We start from the raw sequence: 18516 nt of genomic DNA, 5'->3' as shown, positions 1-18516 counted from the left end.
TGGCCGGCAGTTTGGACCCTGAGATAGGTCATGGTGACAGACACAACTGAGAGGTAGTAAGCAGGGTGTTCAGACAAAAGACATGGCACTTGGAGTCAGACAGACCTCTGAGTTCAAGTGCTGGCTGTGTCATGAGCGAGTCACTCCCCTCTGGGCTCAAGTTCCTGGGAAGTAAATGAGCTGGGGGTGGGGGTCAGATCAGCAGCTCTCCACTGGAAACAGAGGTGAGGAGCTGGAACCAGAAGCTCCAAGGAGGCTTATTTTGCTTAAAAACAAAATGCTGAAAACTTCGTCCTTTTGCTTTGATTTGTTTTGAATCGTGATATTTAAATTATTTTGAATCTGAAACTCATTAAGAGGATGTGAGCATGTTGTGTTTATCAAGGGTGACCTGGGTCATAAAAGAGGCAGAGAAACCCTGGCCGGGCTGATCTTAAAGACCCCTCTGTCTCTAGCCTCCAGTCCTAAGATGACCAACAGCTAGGCACACAGGAAAAAGCAGAGTGGTGCCATGACTCAGACACTGAACTTGGAGTCAGACCCAAATTCCAACCCAGACTCTGCCCCTTATTCTCTGGTGAGATAGGCAAGGGAATGAACTTGTTGAAGTGTCAACTTCTTCCACGGCATATTTTCCTCACAGGCTTAGTGTGAGATTTATTTAAAACAATGGAATTCCAAGCAACTGGCACATAGTAGGTGTGCAATAAATGTCAGCTGAGGGTAAAGTCTTTAACTGCATCCCAGTCCTCAATTTAAACAGAATCCCCTTAAGTGCCTACCATGCCCTGAATGCCCCATCTCATCTACAAGGAGAAACTCAAGATTTAATACTATGTCATCAGTCGAGTTCCCTGAATTGTCTAAAGTTGGTTTTGACCCTTTAGAATGCGCCCACAACAAATGATGGCAACTTAGGGTATGCTGCCTGGAATCAACCCAGGCTTAAAATCTTTCTTAAATTTAAAGCTGTTTTTTATTACTCTGGAAACCTACCCACTGCATGCTCTTATTTCTAACCGTTATGTTCCCCCCCCCCCCTACTTTCCACATTTAACTCAAGGCTTCAAATGCAAAAGCCAAGCTTGAAGTGATCATAACATTTAAGCGATTAATGTAATGACAGCTTACACTTGCATCGCAGGAAGATCTACATTCTCTATTTAATAGCTTTAGCCATTTACAGCAAGAGTTATCACAGGGACCCCACAGAGGGAGGAGAGGAAAGGGAGAATTCTGCAGCTTTGACCAAAGGTGTTGCAGTCATATGCTAGCTGGGAAATGATTAAGTGATAAATACAGTAAATTCACCCTCAGTTCTGGGAACCCCACAGCGCAGACAGTAATTCTCAGATGCAGAAGCAATTATTATTAAAAGGTCTAAACCTTAAGGGTGTGCTGTTTCAGTCTATTTAACTGGAAGATCACTAAGTACAGATAAGGAGGGACTCAGGTGTGTGAAGCACCTACGGACACCGAGGACTCCATCACCTAAAACACCTAATGTCCACACTCCCCCATGTAAGCTTCTTTGTAGGTGGACCCCCAAACATACAGGAAGAGGGAAACAAACAACGCTGAGTACTTCCTGTGTACCAGGAGCACACAATGTGCACATAAAATATAATGAAGTGTGTGCCGTGCTTAAGCATGTGTAAGGAAGGCCAGTAAACTCGGAAAGGACTCCCTGCCCTTTGTTAAGGAGGTGACTGTTCGTTGTTCTTCCTGGATGCATCCCCATGGCCTAGCATAATGCCTGGTACATCCAAGTAGGAGTCAGGAACATGGAAGGTGGAGCCAGATTTTGTGGATGCAAATTCTACTTAGTAGCTGTGTGACCTTCAATAAGTAACTCAACCTCTCTGTGCCTTGGTTTCCTACTTGTAAAATGGGATAACAGTGATACCTCCCTCATACTGTAATTGTAGCATTAAATAAGCTAATAAGTGCAAAGTGCTTAAGACATTGCTGGCAAACAAAAAAAGTTGCAAGCATAAACACTTGTGGACTTGCCAGACACTGGGGAGCTCATCTGTCCTCACCCCCACCCTGTGATGTAAAGTGTAATAAAGCTTCCTTTTCCAGGTGGGGTAACTGAAGAAAGTACACCTGCCAGGTCAGCCAGTTCCTAATTGGCCTAACTTAAATTCCTACCCAGGCCCGCCTAACATTAAGGGCAAAACATAGCATTTAATTGTTTTTTTTTTTTTTTTAATATTCTAGGCCTTCACAGATAGGAATGCATTTACTTCTCATAGCAATTACATGACGTAAGGGTTGCTTACCCCCATTTTACAGATACAGAAACTGAGAGTGAGAGCTTAAGTAATTTTCTCAGGGCCTGATGGTTTGCAAATATCAGGATCAGATTAAGCCCAGGACTGACACATGTCCCAACACAAGGAGAGGGCCTCTGGTCCCAGCTGCCTGGGGTAAGCGTTGGGGTGTCTTCCTAGCCCCTGCTGGGACTAGGGGTCTGGATGGCGGCTCCTCGGCAGGGGATAGTTCTAGGGGGCCTGTAGCAGGGCTTTGTCCTGGCGCTCCGGTCCTCCGGCCCCCGCCCCGCAGGGGACGGCATACAGGAGCTAAGGCAGGAAGCATCCGGTGCGCTCCCACTGCGGGGACGGGGCAGTAGCCCCGCCTGCGCCGGCGCCTGGGCTATCCACGCGCCGCCCTCCCAGCCCGTCGCCCGCGTGTCCCTTTCGCTTTTAGCCCCAGCCGCTCCGGTAGCCTGCGATTACTCAGAATCGCCCCCACTTGGCTGGCTGAGTGACAAAGATCAGCAGTAGTTGTCCGAGGAAACCTATCTGCAAACAGGGCTCCCGCCCCCAGCAGAAAGCACCCCTGGGCCAAGAGTCCGGAAATCGCGGTTCTCCCCGCCCCCGCTCTGCTTCTTGCTCTCGGTGCGACTAGGTTCAGGCCTCAGTTTGCCCATCTGTTGTGTAAATGGTGTCGACAGTGCTTCTGCCCAATAGATCGAAAGGTGAACGATGTGGAAACAGCCTGAAATTTCTTTGAAGTCCCCTCTTTTCAGCTAAAATGATTATAAGAGTTTTAGATTCTTATCCACCATTACTTGTTTTACTACGAATCTAAACTTTTTAATTTGAAAAGGAGTAAAATTGTCATCCAGGAAAAATAATCTTTGGTTTATCCTGTGGTTCCCATCCCCCTGTTTGAGATACCCAAGTTAGCTCTGGAAGGCCCTTCCAACTCCCGCTGTTAATCTGATTCGTTGTGGACCGTTAAGACCTTTACGAGCTCACTGATGACAGGTGGGGTGGGGAAAAGACTGCGTTTTGCAACCAGATATGTTCGGTTAGAATTTCTTGTTCTGCCATTTTCTTTTTGCCTTTGGACCCTCATCAAGCCAATTAAACTTGCTGAGCCTCATTCTCGCGTCTTTAAAATGGGGACAATACTCCCGGCAGGGTTGGTGTTTATCAAGGGCTTGCTGGGTGGTCAAAGGATGGGGCTGCTAATGGGTGGGGACTCTCAAGGGTCTAAGGGCTCCTTGCTGCCCCCAGGACCCCGCCCACCGCCTGCGCTGGGCGCGCCTGCTCCCAAGCTCTCCCAGTGCCAGGCTCTCAGTGCCGCCTCCTCCTCCCGCCCGCCCACTCTGCCCGCGGGACCCGCGGCGACCTGCAGGCGGAAGGCCGTGGCTTTATTTACACAGAAAGCAGCCGGCGGAGGCTGGCCATGTATGGACGAAACGCTGGTGGGCCGGCATCATCCCCGGGGGAGGCCTTCTCCTGATAGGAATCTGAATAAATCAACACGCGGAAGAAAGAATGCGTTGAAACGGATCACAGAAACACGACCCAAAGGCGGCCTTCGGGATCAGCCCACACGCCCCGTCCCATTTGATAGTTTGGCCGACAGAGGCTCAAATGATTAGCGAGTTATTGCCAGGCCAGACCTCCTACCACCCAGACCCCACTGTCCTCGAGTCTCCTGTGTGGCGCGACTTCAGGTCGGGCAGGGAGTGAGATCTAGATCCTAAGCCAAGGAGAGAAAGTTCCCCACCCCCTCAGCTTTATGAGCACCAACGACTCGCTAGGCACCGTTCCTATGTTATTTCATTGACCTCACACACCACGCTTTGAGCTAGGTATTCCCATTTTTCATCTGGGGAAACTTTGGCTCAGAAAAGCGATGTCACTTGCCTAAGAACACAAAAGCCTGTAGGTGGAACAGCTGGGATTCAAACACAACTCTGTCCCAGGCTCGTCCCACCCAAACGTGCTGCGGGGGAGGCCCCAGGGTAAAGCTCAAAATGCGCGGTTGCGACGTCAGAGGAGCCGCGCGATCACCCGGCTGTTTCGGGGAGCCGCCCCTTCCCTCGTTTTCCTTCTCAGGCAAACTGGATGTTTAAAGCCTCCTCCAGTTGTACCTGTCAGCTGATTCGCTGCTGCCCCACCCGCTCGCTTGATTTAGCAGCCGGAAGTCGCACTCCCGGTGACCGCTGACCCAGAGCCCCTAGTCGTATCATTGCCAAAGCTAATGTCCCTAGAAGACACACAGGTGCGCCCAGGGCGCGCATTTCTCCTGTCTCCGCCCGAGTCACCAGGCTGCATCCGGTCTGGGAGCAATTGAAACTGGTCCAGCAGCCCCTTTCCTGACAGGGCCCCGCCCACGCCCACCCGCCGAGGCCCGGAACAGCTTTCTTCACTTTCCCTGGCCCAGCTCTCCTGCCGGGGGCGAGGAATGGAAGCGGGTTGCTCAATGTGCCTGAGGATTGTTCTGGTTCTCTTGCGATTTGTCGACCGACCATGGGGGGCGGAGAGGGAGGGGTGCAGCTCAAGGCACCCAGCAGGTGCAGAGGCTTGCACATCCAGGTCCACCCAGCAAGCCCTTAGGGTTCCTCATGTGACACCTGGGCCCTGTGCTCTATGCATGGCCCTCCAGAGTCAAGTCCCATGGAGAAGGTGGGCAGGATGCCATAGGCTGTCCTAGCCCTCTGGGTCCACCCAGCTGTCCGGAAGTGGCGGGAGGCTGGTGTGAGGCTTGGCCCAAGGCTAGCTCACTCACCTCTTGGTGGCCCTCCATCAGCAAATAGCCAAGGATCTCCAAGGACTTCCCCTGAAGCCTCAGTTCCTTTGCTTTAGACCTCTTGGCCAAGAGGAAGGCTTGAGCAGAAAAGGCAGTCAAGTGACAGAAGGAATTGACTCACAAATAATTCATTGAGTGCTAGGCACTGTACTAGGCCCTGGGGATACCACCAGGACACAGACACAGTTCCTGCCTTCACCCTGTCCCAGACTAGTGAGGCATCAGGCAAGTAACAGGTCACTTTAATTCGGGGTGGGGAACCGTTTCCCAGAGTGCATCTGGGAGAAACCCTAAATTGGCTAGGAGGAGAGGGTGGGAGGCATTGGGAAAGGCTTTCTCAGATTACAAACACTGCCCTTTTCTTCCTTCTTCCACGTTTCTGCATGCATTTCTGGATTACCTGAATCATGCTAAGAGCTCAGGGAGCAGTTGGTAGTTTTCAAGGGACAGCAGGTCATGGATGTCATGGTATAGGGGTTAAGACGCCAGGGGTCTGGCTACAGCCACTTACTTTGCCCTGGGTGATTTGCATAATTTCTCTGAACCTCAGTTTCTTTATCTGTAAAATAAGGCTAGTGATAATACGGCTTCATAAGAATAAGGCCTGGCCTAAGGTAGGCATCACTGAATGGAATCTATTGTATTACTTTGTTGTCGTTCACATGCTTCTTCTGATCCTCTTGACAATGCCCTACAGCACAGGTAACTTCATACCCATTTTACAGATGAGGAAGCTAACTTGAACAAATCAGCAGGATTGCCCATGTCTGGTAAGCTTTCAAGACCAGGATCCCGGGGAGGAATGGCCTCCTGGAATCGGAGAGATATTTTGACCTCCACCTGCCCTCCCTGAAACCCCAGATGACTGGTTGAGACTGAACTGTCTGGGGAACTTCCTTTGACCTAAATCCTGTCAGCTATCCCCGAATAGCAGCCAGAAATACAAAGAGCCCCACCCTCAGCACTTTTGCCCCAACAGGCACTCCATGCCAGGGGATTTCTCTTTCAAGGACTACTTCAAAAAGGGGAATGATAGATGCTCATTGGACACCTACTATGTGCCAGACACTATACCAGGCATGCTCCCGCGGGTTATTTTACTTTCTGTGGGCTGGGAAAGGAGGAGGAAGGGGATCAAGAAGAGGAGGAGGTAAGAAACGACTTACCCCCACTGCTCTCTATAATATAACTTGACATATGCACATATAACCCTGAGTGTTCTTTCTAAAAATGCAACTGCAGTGATGTTTTTCCAACTCCCTCGCTTCAGATCTCTCAGTGGTCGCCCACTGCCTTTACACAAAGTCCACGCTGCCGAAAGGCGTACTCAGCCAGCCACATTATCACATCTGCTCTGCCCATTTATCTTTTAGCCTCCGCACATGGAATTCCTTCTTCCTGGAATGTTCTTCCTAGCTTCTCACTTCCTTTCCTACTTTTACTTGGTTAAAAACGATTCATCCTTCAGCTCTCAGCTTTAGAGGGCACCTCCTCCAAGAAGCCTTCTTGTCCATTCAGACAGGGTGAGGCCTGTCTCTACTGTATTGTAAGTATTTGTTTAATGGTCTGTCCCACTAGATGGTGAGCTCCTTAGGAACAGGGACTATGCTTTGTTCCTGTGTCCTCAGCACCAAGCATAGTGTGGCTTATTAAATGCATTCAATAAATGTTGAATGGGTGGATGAGAAAAGGTTGAGCATGAAAATTATTCCCATTTAACAGAGGAGAAAGCCAAGTCTCAAAAGAGGGCAAAAATGCCTATCTAAGGTCAGACAGCCGGTTAGTGGGTGAGTTAAGCTAAAGCTAAATCCCTATAAATTCACTCAGTCTTGAATCACCATTTCACTTATATTAATGATAATACAGGGGCACTGGGGTGGCTCAGTCAGTTAAGCCTCTGATTCTTGGTTTCAGCTCAGGTCATGATCTCAAGGTCTTGAGATTGAGCCCCGTGTTGGGCTCTGGGCTCAGCACAGAGTTTGCTGGAGATTCTCTCTCCCTTTCTGTCTCCCTCTGCCCCTCCCTGCTGCTCGAGTGTGCCCTCTCACGAGCTCTCTCTCTCTCCTCTCCCTCTCTAAAATAAATAATTAAATCTTAAAAAAAAAAAAAAAAAGATAATACAACCTGCTTCTAAGATTTCTCATCAAAGTTGCTCCTACCACTGGTTTTCAATATTGCACAGAAACAGGACCCGGGTCCTGTTAATATGTGATGTAATAATTATAAACACTAGTCATTAAATCTATATTTAGTCCCAGGTACCGACAGTAGGTGCCTGAGACATATTATACCTCATAACATCTTAGAGAGGTCAACATTGTGATGTCTAACAGATTAGGAAGCTGGATCACAGAGGTTAAGTGATTTGCCCAAGTTTCCATGGCCTTCAAACCCAAGTCAGTCTCCAACTCCGGAGTCCAAGTTCTTTCCACCTCCCCAGGCAGCCTCCTGACCATGACCCTGAGGCCAACTCTCATATGGCCCTTGTGCTCCAACAGGGCCCCTCTTCTCTCTCGATGGGATACAGATGAGACTCCGTGATTATTCATGGTCTTCTGGGCTTGGCTCAAGTGTCATACTAACGCTGGCATTTTCCTCTGGCCACCCTTCTCTTCTCCCTTTGGGTTCCGGCATCTGCCCTGGCTCCACCTCCGGGGAAAAGACAGGCATGGGAAGCAGTCATTGTTCCTTGTTCTAGTAAATGGCCCCCTTGAGAACCAGGCAGGTAGGGGCAGATCCTCTCTATCTCAGATGTCTCAATAAACAAACTCTTTAGCAATTACACACACCCTTGGCCAGAGCTCCCACAACCTTTCCTGACTCCTAGGAACTGTTCCCCAACTCTAGGGTCACCCCAAGAGCTTCCTTAAGGTGTTTGCATTGATTTATTTGCTCAATGAATATTTGAGCATCTATTACATGCCTGACATAGCTCTTTCAGTGAACAGTGCTCCCCATGGAGCCCTGGCACTTTTTCAACTCTCTGAGATGAGGGGGTGCCCCTAAAGCATCTGTACTAGACTAGAAGGTCCATGAGGGCAGGTGCTACCTCCATCACCTGACACATGATAAGCCCTTAGTAAGTATTTGTTGAATGGCTGAATAACTATTAAAAAAATCCATTCATCTCTTAAAATTTGCTTCTAGTGCTCCACTTAGAGATAGGATCAGAGCATATTGAGTCAAAAGAGACCCTAAAGGAAAAAATTACCTACTTTAATCCCCTCATTTTACAGGAAGGGAGACCCAGAGAAAGGAGATACCGAGTTCCAGGAAGAATCTGAAGTACAACCCAAGCCTCCTGACTTTTGCCTCAGTCCCTTCTCTGTGTTGGGACCCTGCTCCGAAGGCATAAACATATTCCCATTTAATTGTCACAGCCACCATGTGGGGACAGGAGTAAGGAAGAAAGAGCAGTACCACTGTCAAATACTACAAGAAAACACTGGGGCTCAGAGGCGAAGTGGAGGGTACCCAAGGTCACACAGCCCGAGTCTGGGGCTTTCTCTGCCACAGCCATGCTAAGAGCTCATTCTCCCCCAGTCTCTCTGCCTGTTGCTCCCAGCTTTTGTGAGCCTTAAAAGAGATTTGAAAAGAACAGGCCCTAAAGTTGCAAAGACCTTCATCTTCATTATTCACGCCACTTCTGGAAGGTTTGGTCAATCTGTCTGCCCAGTGCAAAAACTAAGACCATCCAGGTATGCAAAATTGTCATCTCTTAAAGGGGCTGGTGGCCCAAATGCTTGTCTCAGAGGCCAAATGGTCTCAGATGGTGCTAAGGACTTCTCCTTGTTATGGTGGCACTGTGTAAGTGGGGACCCAGGGTCTTTAGGAGACTGTTAGGGCCCATCTCCAATCTTAGAGGTCCTTCTGGACGCTGAGCACAGCCAGCTGGCTTTCCTGACAATAGGCTCATCCACACCCCTGGTCTAGCCTTCACTGTCATGGCTGGTACCACCTCAGCAGCGAAGAACTGCCCGTTACAGCAGAGAAAGGTCTTCAAAGAAGGCCAGATGCCTTAGGGAAAACACCAAGAAAAAAAGTCAAACACACTACCCTAACATCACACTCAAGTGACCTGAAGCGAAGATTTTTATCTCTGGGACAAAACACTGCAGTTACTCAGGAATGAAAAGATAAAGCATTTCTTTTTGTAAAAGAGCAGGGGCAGAGTCCGTTCACCAGCATCCTGGGTCCTGAATTAGAGGCAATTTACAACGTAACTGAAAAATAAGATGTCTCACCAATGACTTGAAGATGCCAGTGTGGCCTGCTGTTCGGCCAGCACTGGGCAGGAGCCCTGGCCCTGCTCCACACCAGCAGAGGGATCTCGAACAAATGGCCCCACCTTCCTACATCTGTCTCAGGGGCTGAGCAGGGATGCTCATGGTGCCCCCTGGGCAGGGTTTGCGGGGATTAATTGTCGTAAAGCACCCAGCACCATGATGGCACAGAGTGGGTGCTAAACAAATATTAGTTCCCCCTTTTTTCTTTTTAAGAATAGGGAATGAATTGTGCTTCGGAAATAGAATAGTCATGGAAAAACCCAGGGGCCCCCAGTGAAGTAAAGTTCCACCAGGGCTAAACAGAGCCATTTCCCAATCGTTTGTTCAAGGACCAGCCCTCTCCCGTGTGACTGGCTTCCCACACAGAGGGCTAGTACGCTTCCTTTCCTGTTCTCCTTGAGCTGGGCCTTGCCAGCAAAAATGCAGTTAGCCACTCAAAATGCAATCACTACGACTCACCCAGCAGGCACAGCAACATGCTGGCTGACATGTGCCTACACATACTAAAAATGCACACAATGTGATGCAGCTTGATAAAACAAGTGGCTCCCTTCCCCAGACCTTCAACAAAACCGTAGAGCTGCGTGGAGAGGGCAGGAACTTCGCAGCCAGATGAATGGGGGCCCAAAGCTGTTTCCTTCAACAGTGAGTGGTGTGATCTGGGGCAAGTCACTGGAAGTGTCAGTCTGAAAAGATGGTAATTACAATACTTAGTTTTGGGGTCTCATTGTGAGGATCATATAAGACAATGTCTGTAAAAGAATGGTCTAGAACACTTAAAGAGAGTTATTGCAGAAATGCCAAGAATCTGAAACGGGAGGAGAGAGGGGAGTCCAGTGCTGAGCTCACCTTTTTTATAGTGTTTTACCCAATAAAGTGGCCTCATCTGTTTCTCAACTCCTTTGGGGCTTTTTGCCTCTTAACAGTAAGACTTGGACCCTAGCTGGCTTTGCTCTGTTCTGGACCTCTTTTTGTTTTGCCTCAATAAATGAGCCAGCCTACCATCTGAGTGGGAATGCCACATTTCCCCCCTACATCTCCCTCCACCCACCACCACCAATTCCCAATGCCCAGTGCAGAGCTGGGGACAGCAGGTCCTCGGAGGGAGGCTGGGAAAGGAGAATCGAAATCATCTTCAGCCTCAAACCTCTTCCCCAACTCCCTCCCTCCTTCCTCTGCCTCAATGGAGCCTGTTTGGATGGGAGGGCCAGCAGTGAGCAGGAAGGGCAGGGACAAAGAAGGGCATAGGAGTGACACTCTGGATATGGATCCGGATCCAGATCCGGGGTAGATTATTTTGGAATGAGAACCAAACTAAAAAGCACTGCAAAAAGAGAAATTATCTCCCTCCTCTCCTCCTCTTTTATCTGAAAAACTGTCAGATGGAAAAGGAAGAAGGTCAAATGAAGCAGTCCAGACCTGAGACAGGTTAGAATTTGAGAATCCTATTGGCAACTATTTTGCATAATGCTTTCCCCAGCTTTGTCTCATTTCAACCTTCACAACGTCTTGGTGAAGCAGATGCTGTTGGCCCATTCTATAGATGGTAAAACTGAGACTAAAAGAAGCATCGTCACTTGCCTGAGAATCACACAGCAAGGAAATACCAGATATGGGGCTCATACCTGAGTTTGCCTTCTCTAGGTCCTAGGTTCTTCCTATTATGGGGGGTCATTTATCCACAGGACAAAAAAGAACTTCTGAGTCCTGGGCCCATCCCAGACTCTCCTCTATCTCCTGGCCCCTGCCACTGACAATCCAGACACCCAAGCGACCTCAGTGGGGTGCATGTGAAGCTACTCACTGATTCACCAAGCTGCACTCAGGATTTGTGCACTTTTCTGTGTACATGATCTAGTTCTTTTAAAAAGACACAGCAAACAAATATAATTTTAAAATCTACTGGAATATCACCTTCCACTAAAGGCTTTTTCTAATTTTATTTGTAAAAGCACCCTATATAATGGGGCCCCCTGCCTGTCTCTCCAGCCCACCACCCCCCACTTTGTGCAGGACCCACAGAGGCCAGGCTCTCCTGCCTCTGTTCCTTTCTTTCCAGAACTCTTCCCTCCTTGGGCAGGTTGGTTCCCACTGCCTCATCCCTCCGGCCTCAGGTGAGACAATCCTGCCTCCAGGAGTCTTCTCTGACCACCACTCCTCCAGAGTTGGGACCCAGACCTGCTAAGCCTCCCGGCACCAGGGCCCACTTCCTGCACAGCCCTGCCGTTCTGAGCTGGAAACGCCTGTTTCTCTGTCTGCCGCCACCAGTCCGTGAACTCCTTGAAGGCAGGCAGGGCCTATGCTCTGTAATTCCTGCTTCCCAGCCGCCTGCTCAGCAGAGAGGCCCCGCAGGTGTTTCTGGATCAAAGAACGAATGAATCAACTCCCTGCCCACCTTCCAGTAGGGTTTGTTTCCCTCTTGACTTGAAACTCTGCTTTTTCAGCTGCGTGCTCTGTCCCTTTGCCTAATCTGAAATTCTGGGGTGGGCGGGGGGGGGGGTGTTGGCGCACGGGAGGGGTTCTGTAGTGGGTTGGGTTGAATTGTGTCCTCCAAAAAGATATATCCAACCCACGGTACTTGCAAATGTGACCCTATTTGGAGATAGGGTCTTTGCAGACATAATAAAGGATCTCAGAATGAGATCATTTTGGATTTAGGGTGGGCCCTAAGTCAGCCACGCGAAGAGGGAGGCAGGGGTCGGAGTGATGCTGCCATAAGCTAGGGGAGGCAAAGAGTGGCTTCTCCCTTCGAGCCTTCCATGGGAGCACAGGGTTTTGGGCCTCCAGACCTGCGTGAAAATAAATTTCTGTTGTTTGAAGCCACCAAGCTTGTGGCATTTGTTCCCGCGGCCCTAGGAAACCAGGATTAGCCGCAACTGTGCCCCTCATGGCTGTGATATCCCAGCCACCCAGCTGCCCCAGCATCTTCAGAAACCTCACCATGCAAACAGTAGGGCCTCCGTGAAAGATCTTATGAGGTGCTGAGCCCCAAAGGCCTTGTCTGCATTTTCAGCTGGGTTGCCTATTCTCAAGGTTGACTGAAGCCAACGCAAGGTTCTCCCAACCCCATGGTCAGGTCAGTCAGTCAGCGTGGAAAGCACTAGCATCGGCGGGTGCTCACTGCCCGCCAGCCACGCCACACTGGTGTCCCATTCGGTCAACTTCCGCTCAAGACGTATTCTTGAGTATGTTCTCAAGGCCCATCTTCGAGAAGAGGGAACAGAGGCTCAGGGGGGTGGGGCCACCGGCTTGAGATCTCACAGTGCTCCCACTGTGGGTGTTGGGTCTGGAGCCCTGGGCTCCCAGGGCTGTCCTTCCCTTGGCTGAGCTACTAGGCTTTGTGACAGGAACAGAATCAGGACAGGGAGAAGGAAGAGCGGGGGAGAGACCAGTGGAGGAGAGGGGTTCAGCTAGCAGACTTTGTGTTTTTGCTTTCATAGGCTGGGAACAGTTAGGTATCATACTTCTAACTTTCCGTGTGTTGTGCTGGTGCCAAATATAAACCTTGAGTGATCCTTATCTATGATCGGTATGCCTCTGTATATGCAAAATCAATCATACTGTAAAGCCGCCATGGGAACTCCAGGCAACCCCACAACGACGGCAGGAAGCACAAGCGTGAGAGCGGGCATGTCACTGCCACAGACGCAAGAGCACGCACGGGTCCCCGGGGGCGCGTGTGTGAAGGGGGTGGGCCCCTAATCCGCCTCCTCGCTGCCCATCGCCTTGGTCTGAGTAACATACATGCTGGTCAGTGAGCCACCCAGGCCTGCAGTCACCTGCAGCATCGACGCGGGCTCGTCCCTGGCACTTCGGAGAGAGGTCACACGCTTTCATGCGCTCGGCAACTATTTACGGAGCACCAACCGTATGTCGGCAGAAAGCAATCATATGGTAATAACATTGTACGGTGACAGATGGCAACTACACTTATCCTGGTGAACATTTCATAATATATGTAACTGTGGATTCGCTAGGTTCTACACCTGATACTAATATAACATTGTATGTCAGCTATCACTCAATAAAAATAAATAGGAAAAGGGGGGGAACACAATCTATTCCTATAAAGCTTACATTCTACTGGGGCGGGGGAGGAGAGAGACAATAAAAAGTAAATACATAAATATATACTATTTCACCGAGAAGTGAGAAGGAAAATCAAATGGGGGACTGGGAGAGACTGGGGGTGCCATGTTATGCAGGTCATCCAGGAGGGCCTTCCTGATAAGGTGACAGGAGAGCAGAGGCCTGAGGAGGTGAGAGTGAAGTCTGTGGATACTTGGAGGGGGAAGGAACGGCAAGTATAAACGATCCGAAGGTAGAATGTGCTTGAAAAGTTCCAATAATGTCCAGGAGACCTTCGAGGCTGGAGCAGAGGGAGCTGAGATAGGGCAGGAGGAAGCCAGTCTGAGAATTTGCCAGGACACTGTCCACACAGGGTCTGCTAGCCACAGTGAGGACCTTGGGCTGCTCTGGGTGTGATGAGAAGCCACTAGGGGTGGGGGGAGGTCTGGTGCAGGTTCTGGAAGGATAAACAACAGAGGGCAGGCTGGAGGCAAGGAGGCCAGGGAGAAGGCTGCTGTCAGATTCCGGGGGATGGAGAGTCCTGGATGGAGGCCTTGAGTCACAGTGGATTGGAGCAGACTGAAAAGGACGAAGAAAAGGAAGGGAAAGGAAGGTGAGGGGAAGAAAGAAAAAGGGTGGAAAGGAGAAAATACAAATGAAGTGTGAGAGAAAAGACTGTTTTACACAGAAACAAGAACTCCGTCGTTAATTACTGCATGTCAGACTCTGGGACCGGCAAAAGGGAAATGGATACCTCCCAGGTGCCAGCCTCTGTACTAGATCTTCATATGTCCCACCTCATCATATAACGATCGTTTGAGGTAGGAATCATGAGCCTCTATTCACATGAGGAATCTGAGGCCCAGAGAAGTTAAGTAATTTCTCTAAGGTCACACAGCCAATATGGGAATGCTGGAATCAGAGTCGAGAGATTGTCTAAGTCCAAAGCCTGTTCCTTCCAAGCCTCATTCTGGCTGGGTGCAGAGAAGATTATCGACATAGTCCCTGCCCTCAAAAACTCCCCTGACTTACAACAGCCCCATGAGGTCAGAACTGTTATTGTCTCTATTTTTTAGAAATGAGAAAACGGATGCCCAGAGAGGTTAAGTGACTTGCCCAAGTCACAATAGCTGGTAGGTGGCAGAGCCAAGATTCAGTGCTGGTCTACCTCCTCGTATCTTAACCACGACTCTGTGTCATTACATAACGCCATTGTTTCGACCTTTAGTAAAATATATTTTTAAACTTCATTTACAGATAGGTGGTAGGTAAGAAGAGAACCAAGTCATCTATGCCGACCAGTTCTCTAAGACCTCTTGAAGAACACACATGCACACACGGGCACACACACACATTTATTGACATGTATACATACACATATGGATATGGACACACCCATAAAGTGCATGCATACACAACATTCCAAAGTCAATTACTTCCTAAATTAATCTCTGTTATCTGGGTCTCTGGGGAAGTTAAGTCATTTGCCCAATCATGATGGACTGCCAAAGCCATCTTGTCTATTCCCAGGAAGTAGGCGGTCTTCAGATTACTTCTTTTTTTTTTTAAATGTTTTTTATTTATTTATTCATGAGAGTCAGAGAGAGAGAGAGAGAGGCAGAGGCAGAGGGAGAAGCAGGCTCCCCACCCAGCAGGGAGCCCGATGCGGGACTCGATCCAGGACCCCGGAATCATGACCTGAGCCGAAGGCAGACGCCCAACCATCTGAGCCACCCAGGCGCCCTTCAGATTACTTCTTAAAAAGTCAACTGGAACATTCTGTTACCATTTCCTTGAGAAGCTCAAGGAAGGGGTAGTAGTTGGACAGTTGAAATGTCAAATATTCATCCCTCGGCAATAGAGGGCTCCTAAAAACACCGATTCCCAGTGCCCTGCTTCTTCTCCGGAAATGCAGACTCAACTATTCTGGTAATTCAGTTTGGAGCATCAGGAGGAAAAAGACTCCTGTTGAGAGGTACTGTGGTCTAGGGAAATGAGTGGAAACTCACTTTGTCCTCCGACAGCCCTGAGTTCTAAGCCAGTTTCCAGCCCTTCCTGGCTATGTGATCCCAAAGAGGTGACTGGGTTCCCCTATAAACAAAACAAGGATAATATAATACCTCCTTCTGCGCTATCACGAGGATTATAAAGATCCCTTAAATAAAGTGTCAAGCACACAGCTGATGTTGATGGAGGGCAAAGTTCAGAGTCTTGACCTTTTCCCTACAAGGCACAGAGTCACTAACTTCCAACCAGTAGAACCTATAATTACTATCTCTGGCCACCATGGGAAGGAGTTTAAAAGAGGGGGGGGAAAAAAGGCTGTCAGATGTTTTCACGCAGAAAGGCAGGCCCAGGCATCATTACCATGTTGCTAGGTAGTGTTAAGCCACCCACCTAGCCCCAGAGTGGGCAGCAATTAATGTAATTAGTGCAGTGATGAGTGTCCTCTGCAATGATAAACAGCTTGGTCCTGCAGAACTTGACAGACCTGTTGGTCCCCTGGGGCTCCTGACCTTGAACGTCCACTCGGGGAGTGGTGTAGTACGGTTTAGTGGAAAGAGACAGGCTTGGAGTCAGATGGAACCAGAAGTCAATCCTGTCTTTGCTAATTCCTAGCCGTGTGTCTGAAGGCAAGCTGTGTCCCCTCTCTGAGTCTTCGTCTCCTTATCCAGAATATGGGGCTAATAGTATTTTCACAGGGTTATAATTACCTCTACCATCATCATCTCATCATCCTGGAAAACCCCAAACCGGGCTGGTGTTGAACTGGCAAAAGGGTGGACATAAACATTGCTAATACCTCGCGCGGGAGCAGCCCCATTCTTCTCTGGCTAAAGTCAGAGCAGGCAGCACTGATCTGACCGGCTTTAGGGAAACTATTGGAGTTTGGAATGTAAAGCATATTGATACCTAGAATAAAAAGGGAGAGAAAGTACCCCTTGATTTGATCATTTAAGATAATGTTATAAATAATTACCACTAATATTATCGGCAATACCACCACTTACGTAAAACAAAAGCACCGCGGCAATCTGGCAGTTGGGCCTCAGAGAACACCCAGTTCAGCAGTTCTCAACCCTTTCCGTGGCGTCTTGGACAGGTGAGACTCACATAGCCTAACAGTCTAGGCAGAGAAAACAATTCATGGGGTAATAATAATAAACATTTCCAGCTGCTAGCTGTCAATCCAGTTTTCTCTCCCACCAGAGAAAGCTTTTCAGTATCCCTGGGTGTAAGCTGAAGCTATTAAAGGGATAACTTTTTGAATCCACTCTAATGTGTTTAATAAAATGGAGGTTGGGAGTCAGCACTACAGTGGAGAACCAGTGATCTGGCCCAGGCCTTCACGCTATTGGTGGAGAAGCTGAGGCCCCAAGTGACCCATCTAGCCTGTCATGCTAGCATATACTTCTTGCTCAATCCGTATCTGCTGAATGAGAATTCGTGAATGAATAGGCAAATGAGATGACATGACCAAGGCTACCCAAACTGTATGTGGCTAGTAACACGTACGGTTTAAAACTTTGGGACTGGGAGTCTATTTGTTTGTTTGTTTGTTTGTTTAGTATATGGAACGCTTCACAAATTTGCATGTCATCCTTGTGCAGGGGCCAAGCTAATCTCCTCTGTATTGTTCCAATTTTAGTATATGTGCTGCCGAAGCGAACGCTGGGGGTGAATTTGGAATGTGGTACCTAGAAATGCATGTTCATTGTATTTCCTTTCTTTATTTTGCTCAACGGTAGCCTGGGAAATGAAACCACTTCCCCACAGACATGGCAGCATAGAGTGAGCCACAGTAATAGCCCGAAAAGACGTGGAGTTCTAGAATCTTCAAAATATGGATGATACCAGGGCTGCCTGGGTGGCTCAGTCAGTTATGCAACCGACTCTTTGGTTTCAGCTCAGATCATGATCTCAGGGTCGTGGGATCGAGTCCTGTGTCAGGCTCCCCGCTCAGCAGGGAGTCTGCCTGAGGTTCTCTTTCTCTCCCTCTTGCTCTGACCCTCTCCCCCCACTCTCCAGTGTCCAATCTCCAGCACTTAAAAGCCACAACTGAGAGCCCCCCATACAGTAGACACTTTAACTGACCAGTGGAAAATGGAAGATCTTTTAACAGAATTGACCTAGTGCAGAGCCCGTAGAAACAGTCCTCAACAGCTGATCACTGGTGATGGCTCTTCCCTGCCTTTTCCTCTGCCCCGAATGCCCTTCCCAAACGACTCTCCTCTCCCAAGCTCAGCATTTATATCCTTTGTGTTGTAGCCCCTCTTTAGAGAGGCCCTTTCAGATCATCCCCTTTAAGAAGATCCTCCATTTTATTTCCTTAAAGCCAGAAGTGTTTGGAGATCTTCTAGGTCAGTAGCTCAACTGTCTCCCAACTCCCCCATCAGGTAATATTCAATATCCTGCTAGCTACACCGCAGGGAAAACATAGTTCCAGATCACAGGCAATCCCCACCTGGCTTTTTTCACTCCTAACACTTGCTGCTTACTGTGATTTCATATTAATTTATTTATTACCTATATATAGCAACTATAATACCAGTGATCACAGTTGACATTTACTGGGCACTTCCCGGGTTAGGTACTCATCATTCATTTAACATCCATAACAACCCTCTGAAATAGATTCTATTGTTAACCTTATTTTACAGATGAGGAGACAGATTCAGAGAGAGGAGTTTGACCAAGTGCATATAGTGTGTCAAGGACAGAGCCAGACATCAGAGACAAACATCTCTGATGTTTGTGTGACATAGAAGCACCATGAGGGCAGATTCCTTGTCTTTTTTGCCCACCACTTCATTCCCAGGACCTTGTAATGTGTGGTATGGGATAGATCCTCAATCAGTATTTGTCAAAAGAATGAAAAGTCAGCAGCAAGGGGGGAGGGAGGGAGGGAAGGAGGGAAGGAGGAGCACTGAGGAGGAAGATATGCCACTAGCCCCTTCATGCCCTTGCATAGGTAAAGTAGGGCTGGGACCCACTGGAGATAGAGTTGAATGAGACAGTGTCCCTGTCCTGGAAGAGTGCCTGCATCCGCATCTCAGGGGGGTCCACTGGTTCCAATGCTCTCAGGAAAGCCCAGGGCCCTTCGCTGCCT

At 48.8% G+C, this 18516-nt stretch overlaps 1 non-coding gene across 1 annotated transcript; it reads right to left on the bottom strand.

Annotated features, from left to right (window-relative positions):
* Window positions 1–16972: 16972 nt before the first annotated feature.
* On the bottom strand, window positions 16973–17077 carry LOC123324664. The gene has a single exon (XR_006539941.1). It is a non-coding gene; the product is annotated as a U6 spliceosomal RNA (small nuclear RNA).
* Between the last annotated feature and the right edge of the window lie 1439 nt (window positions 17078–18516).

This window comes from Neomonachus schauinslandi, chromosome 4, assembly GCF_002201575.2.
Source record: "Neomonachus schauinslandi chromosome 4, ASM220157v2, whole genome shotgun sequence".
Taxonomy (NCBI): Eukaryota; Metazoa; Chordata; class Mammalia; order Carnivora; family Phocidae; genus Neomonachus; species Neomonachus schauinslandi.
Note: the sequence above shows the minus strand (reverse complement) of the source record. Positions and strands in the feature narration are given on the sequence as shown.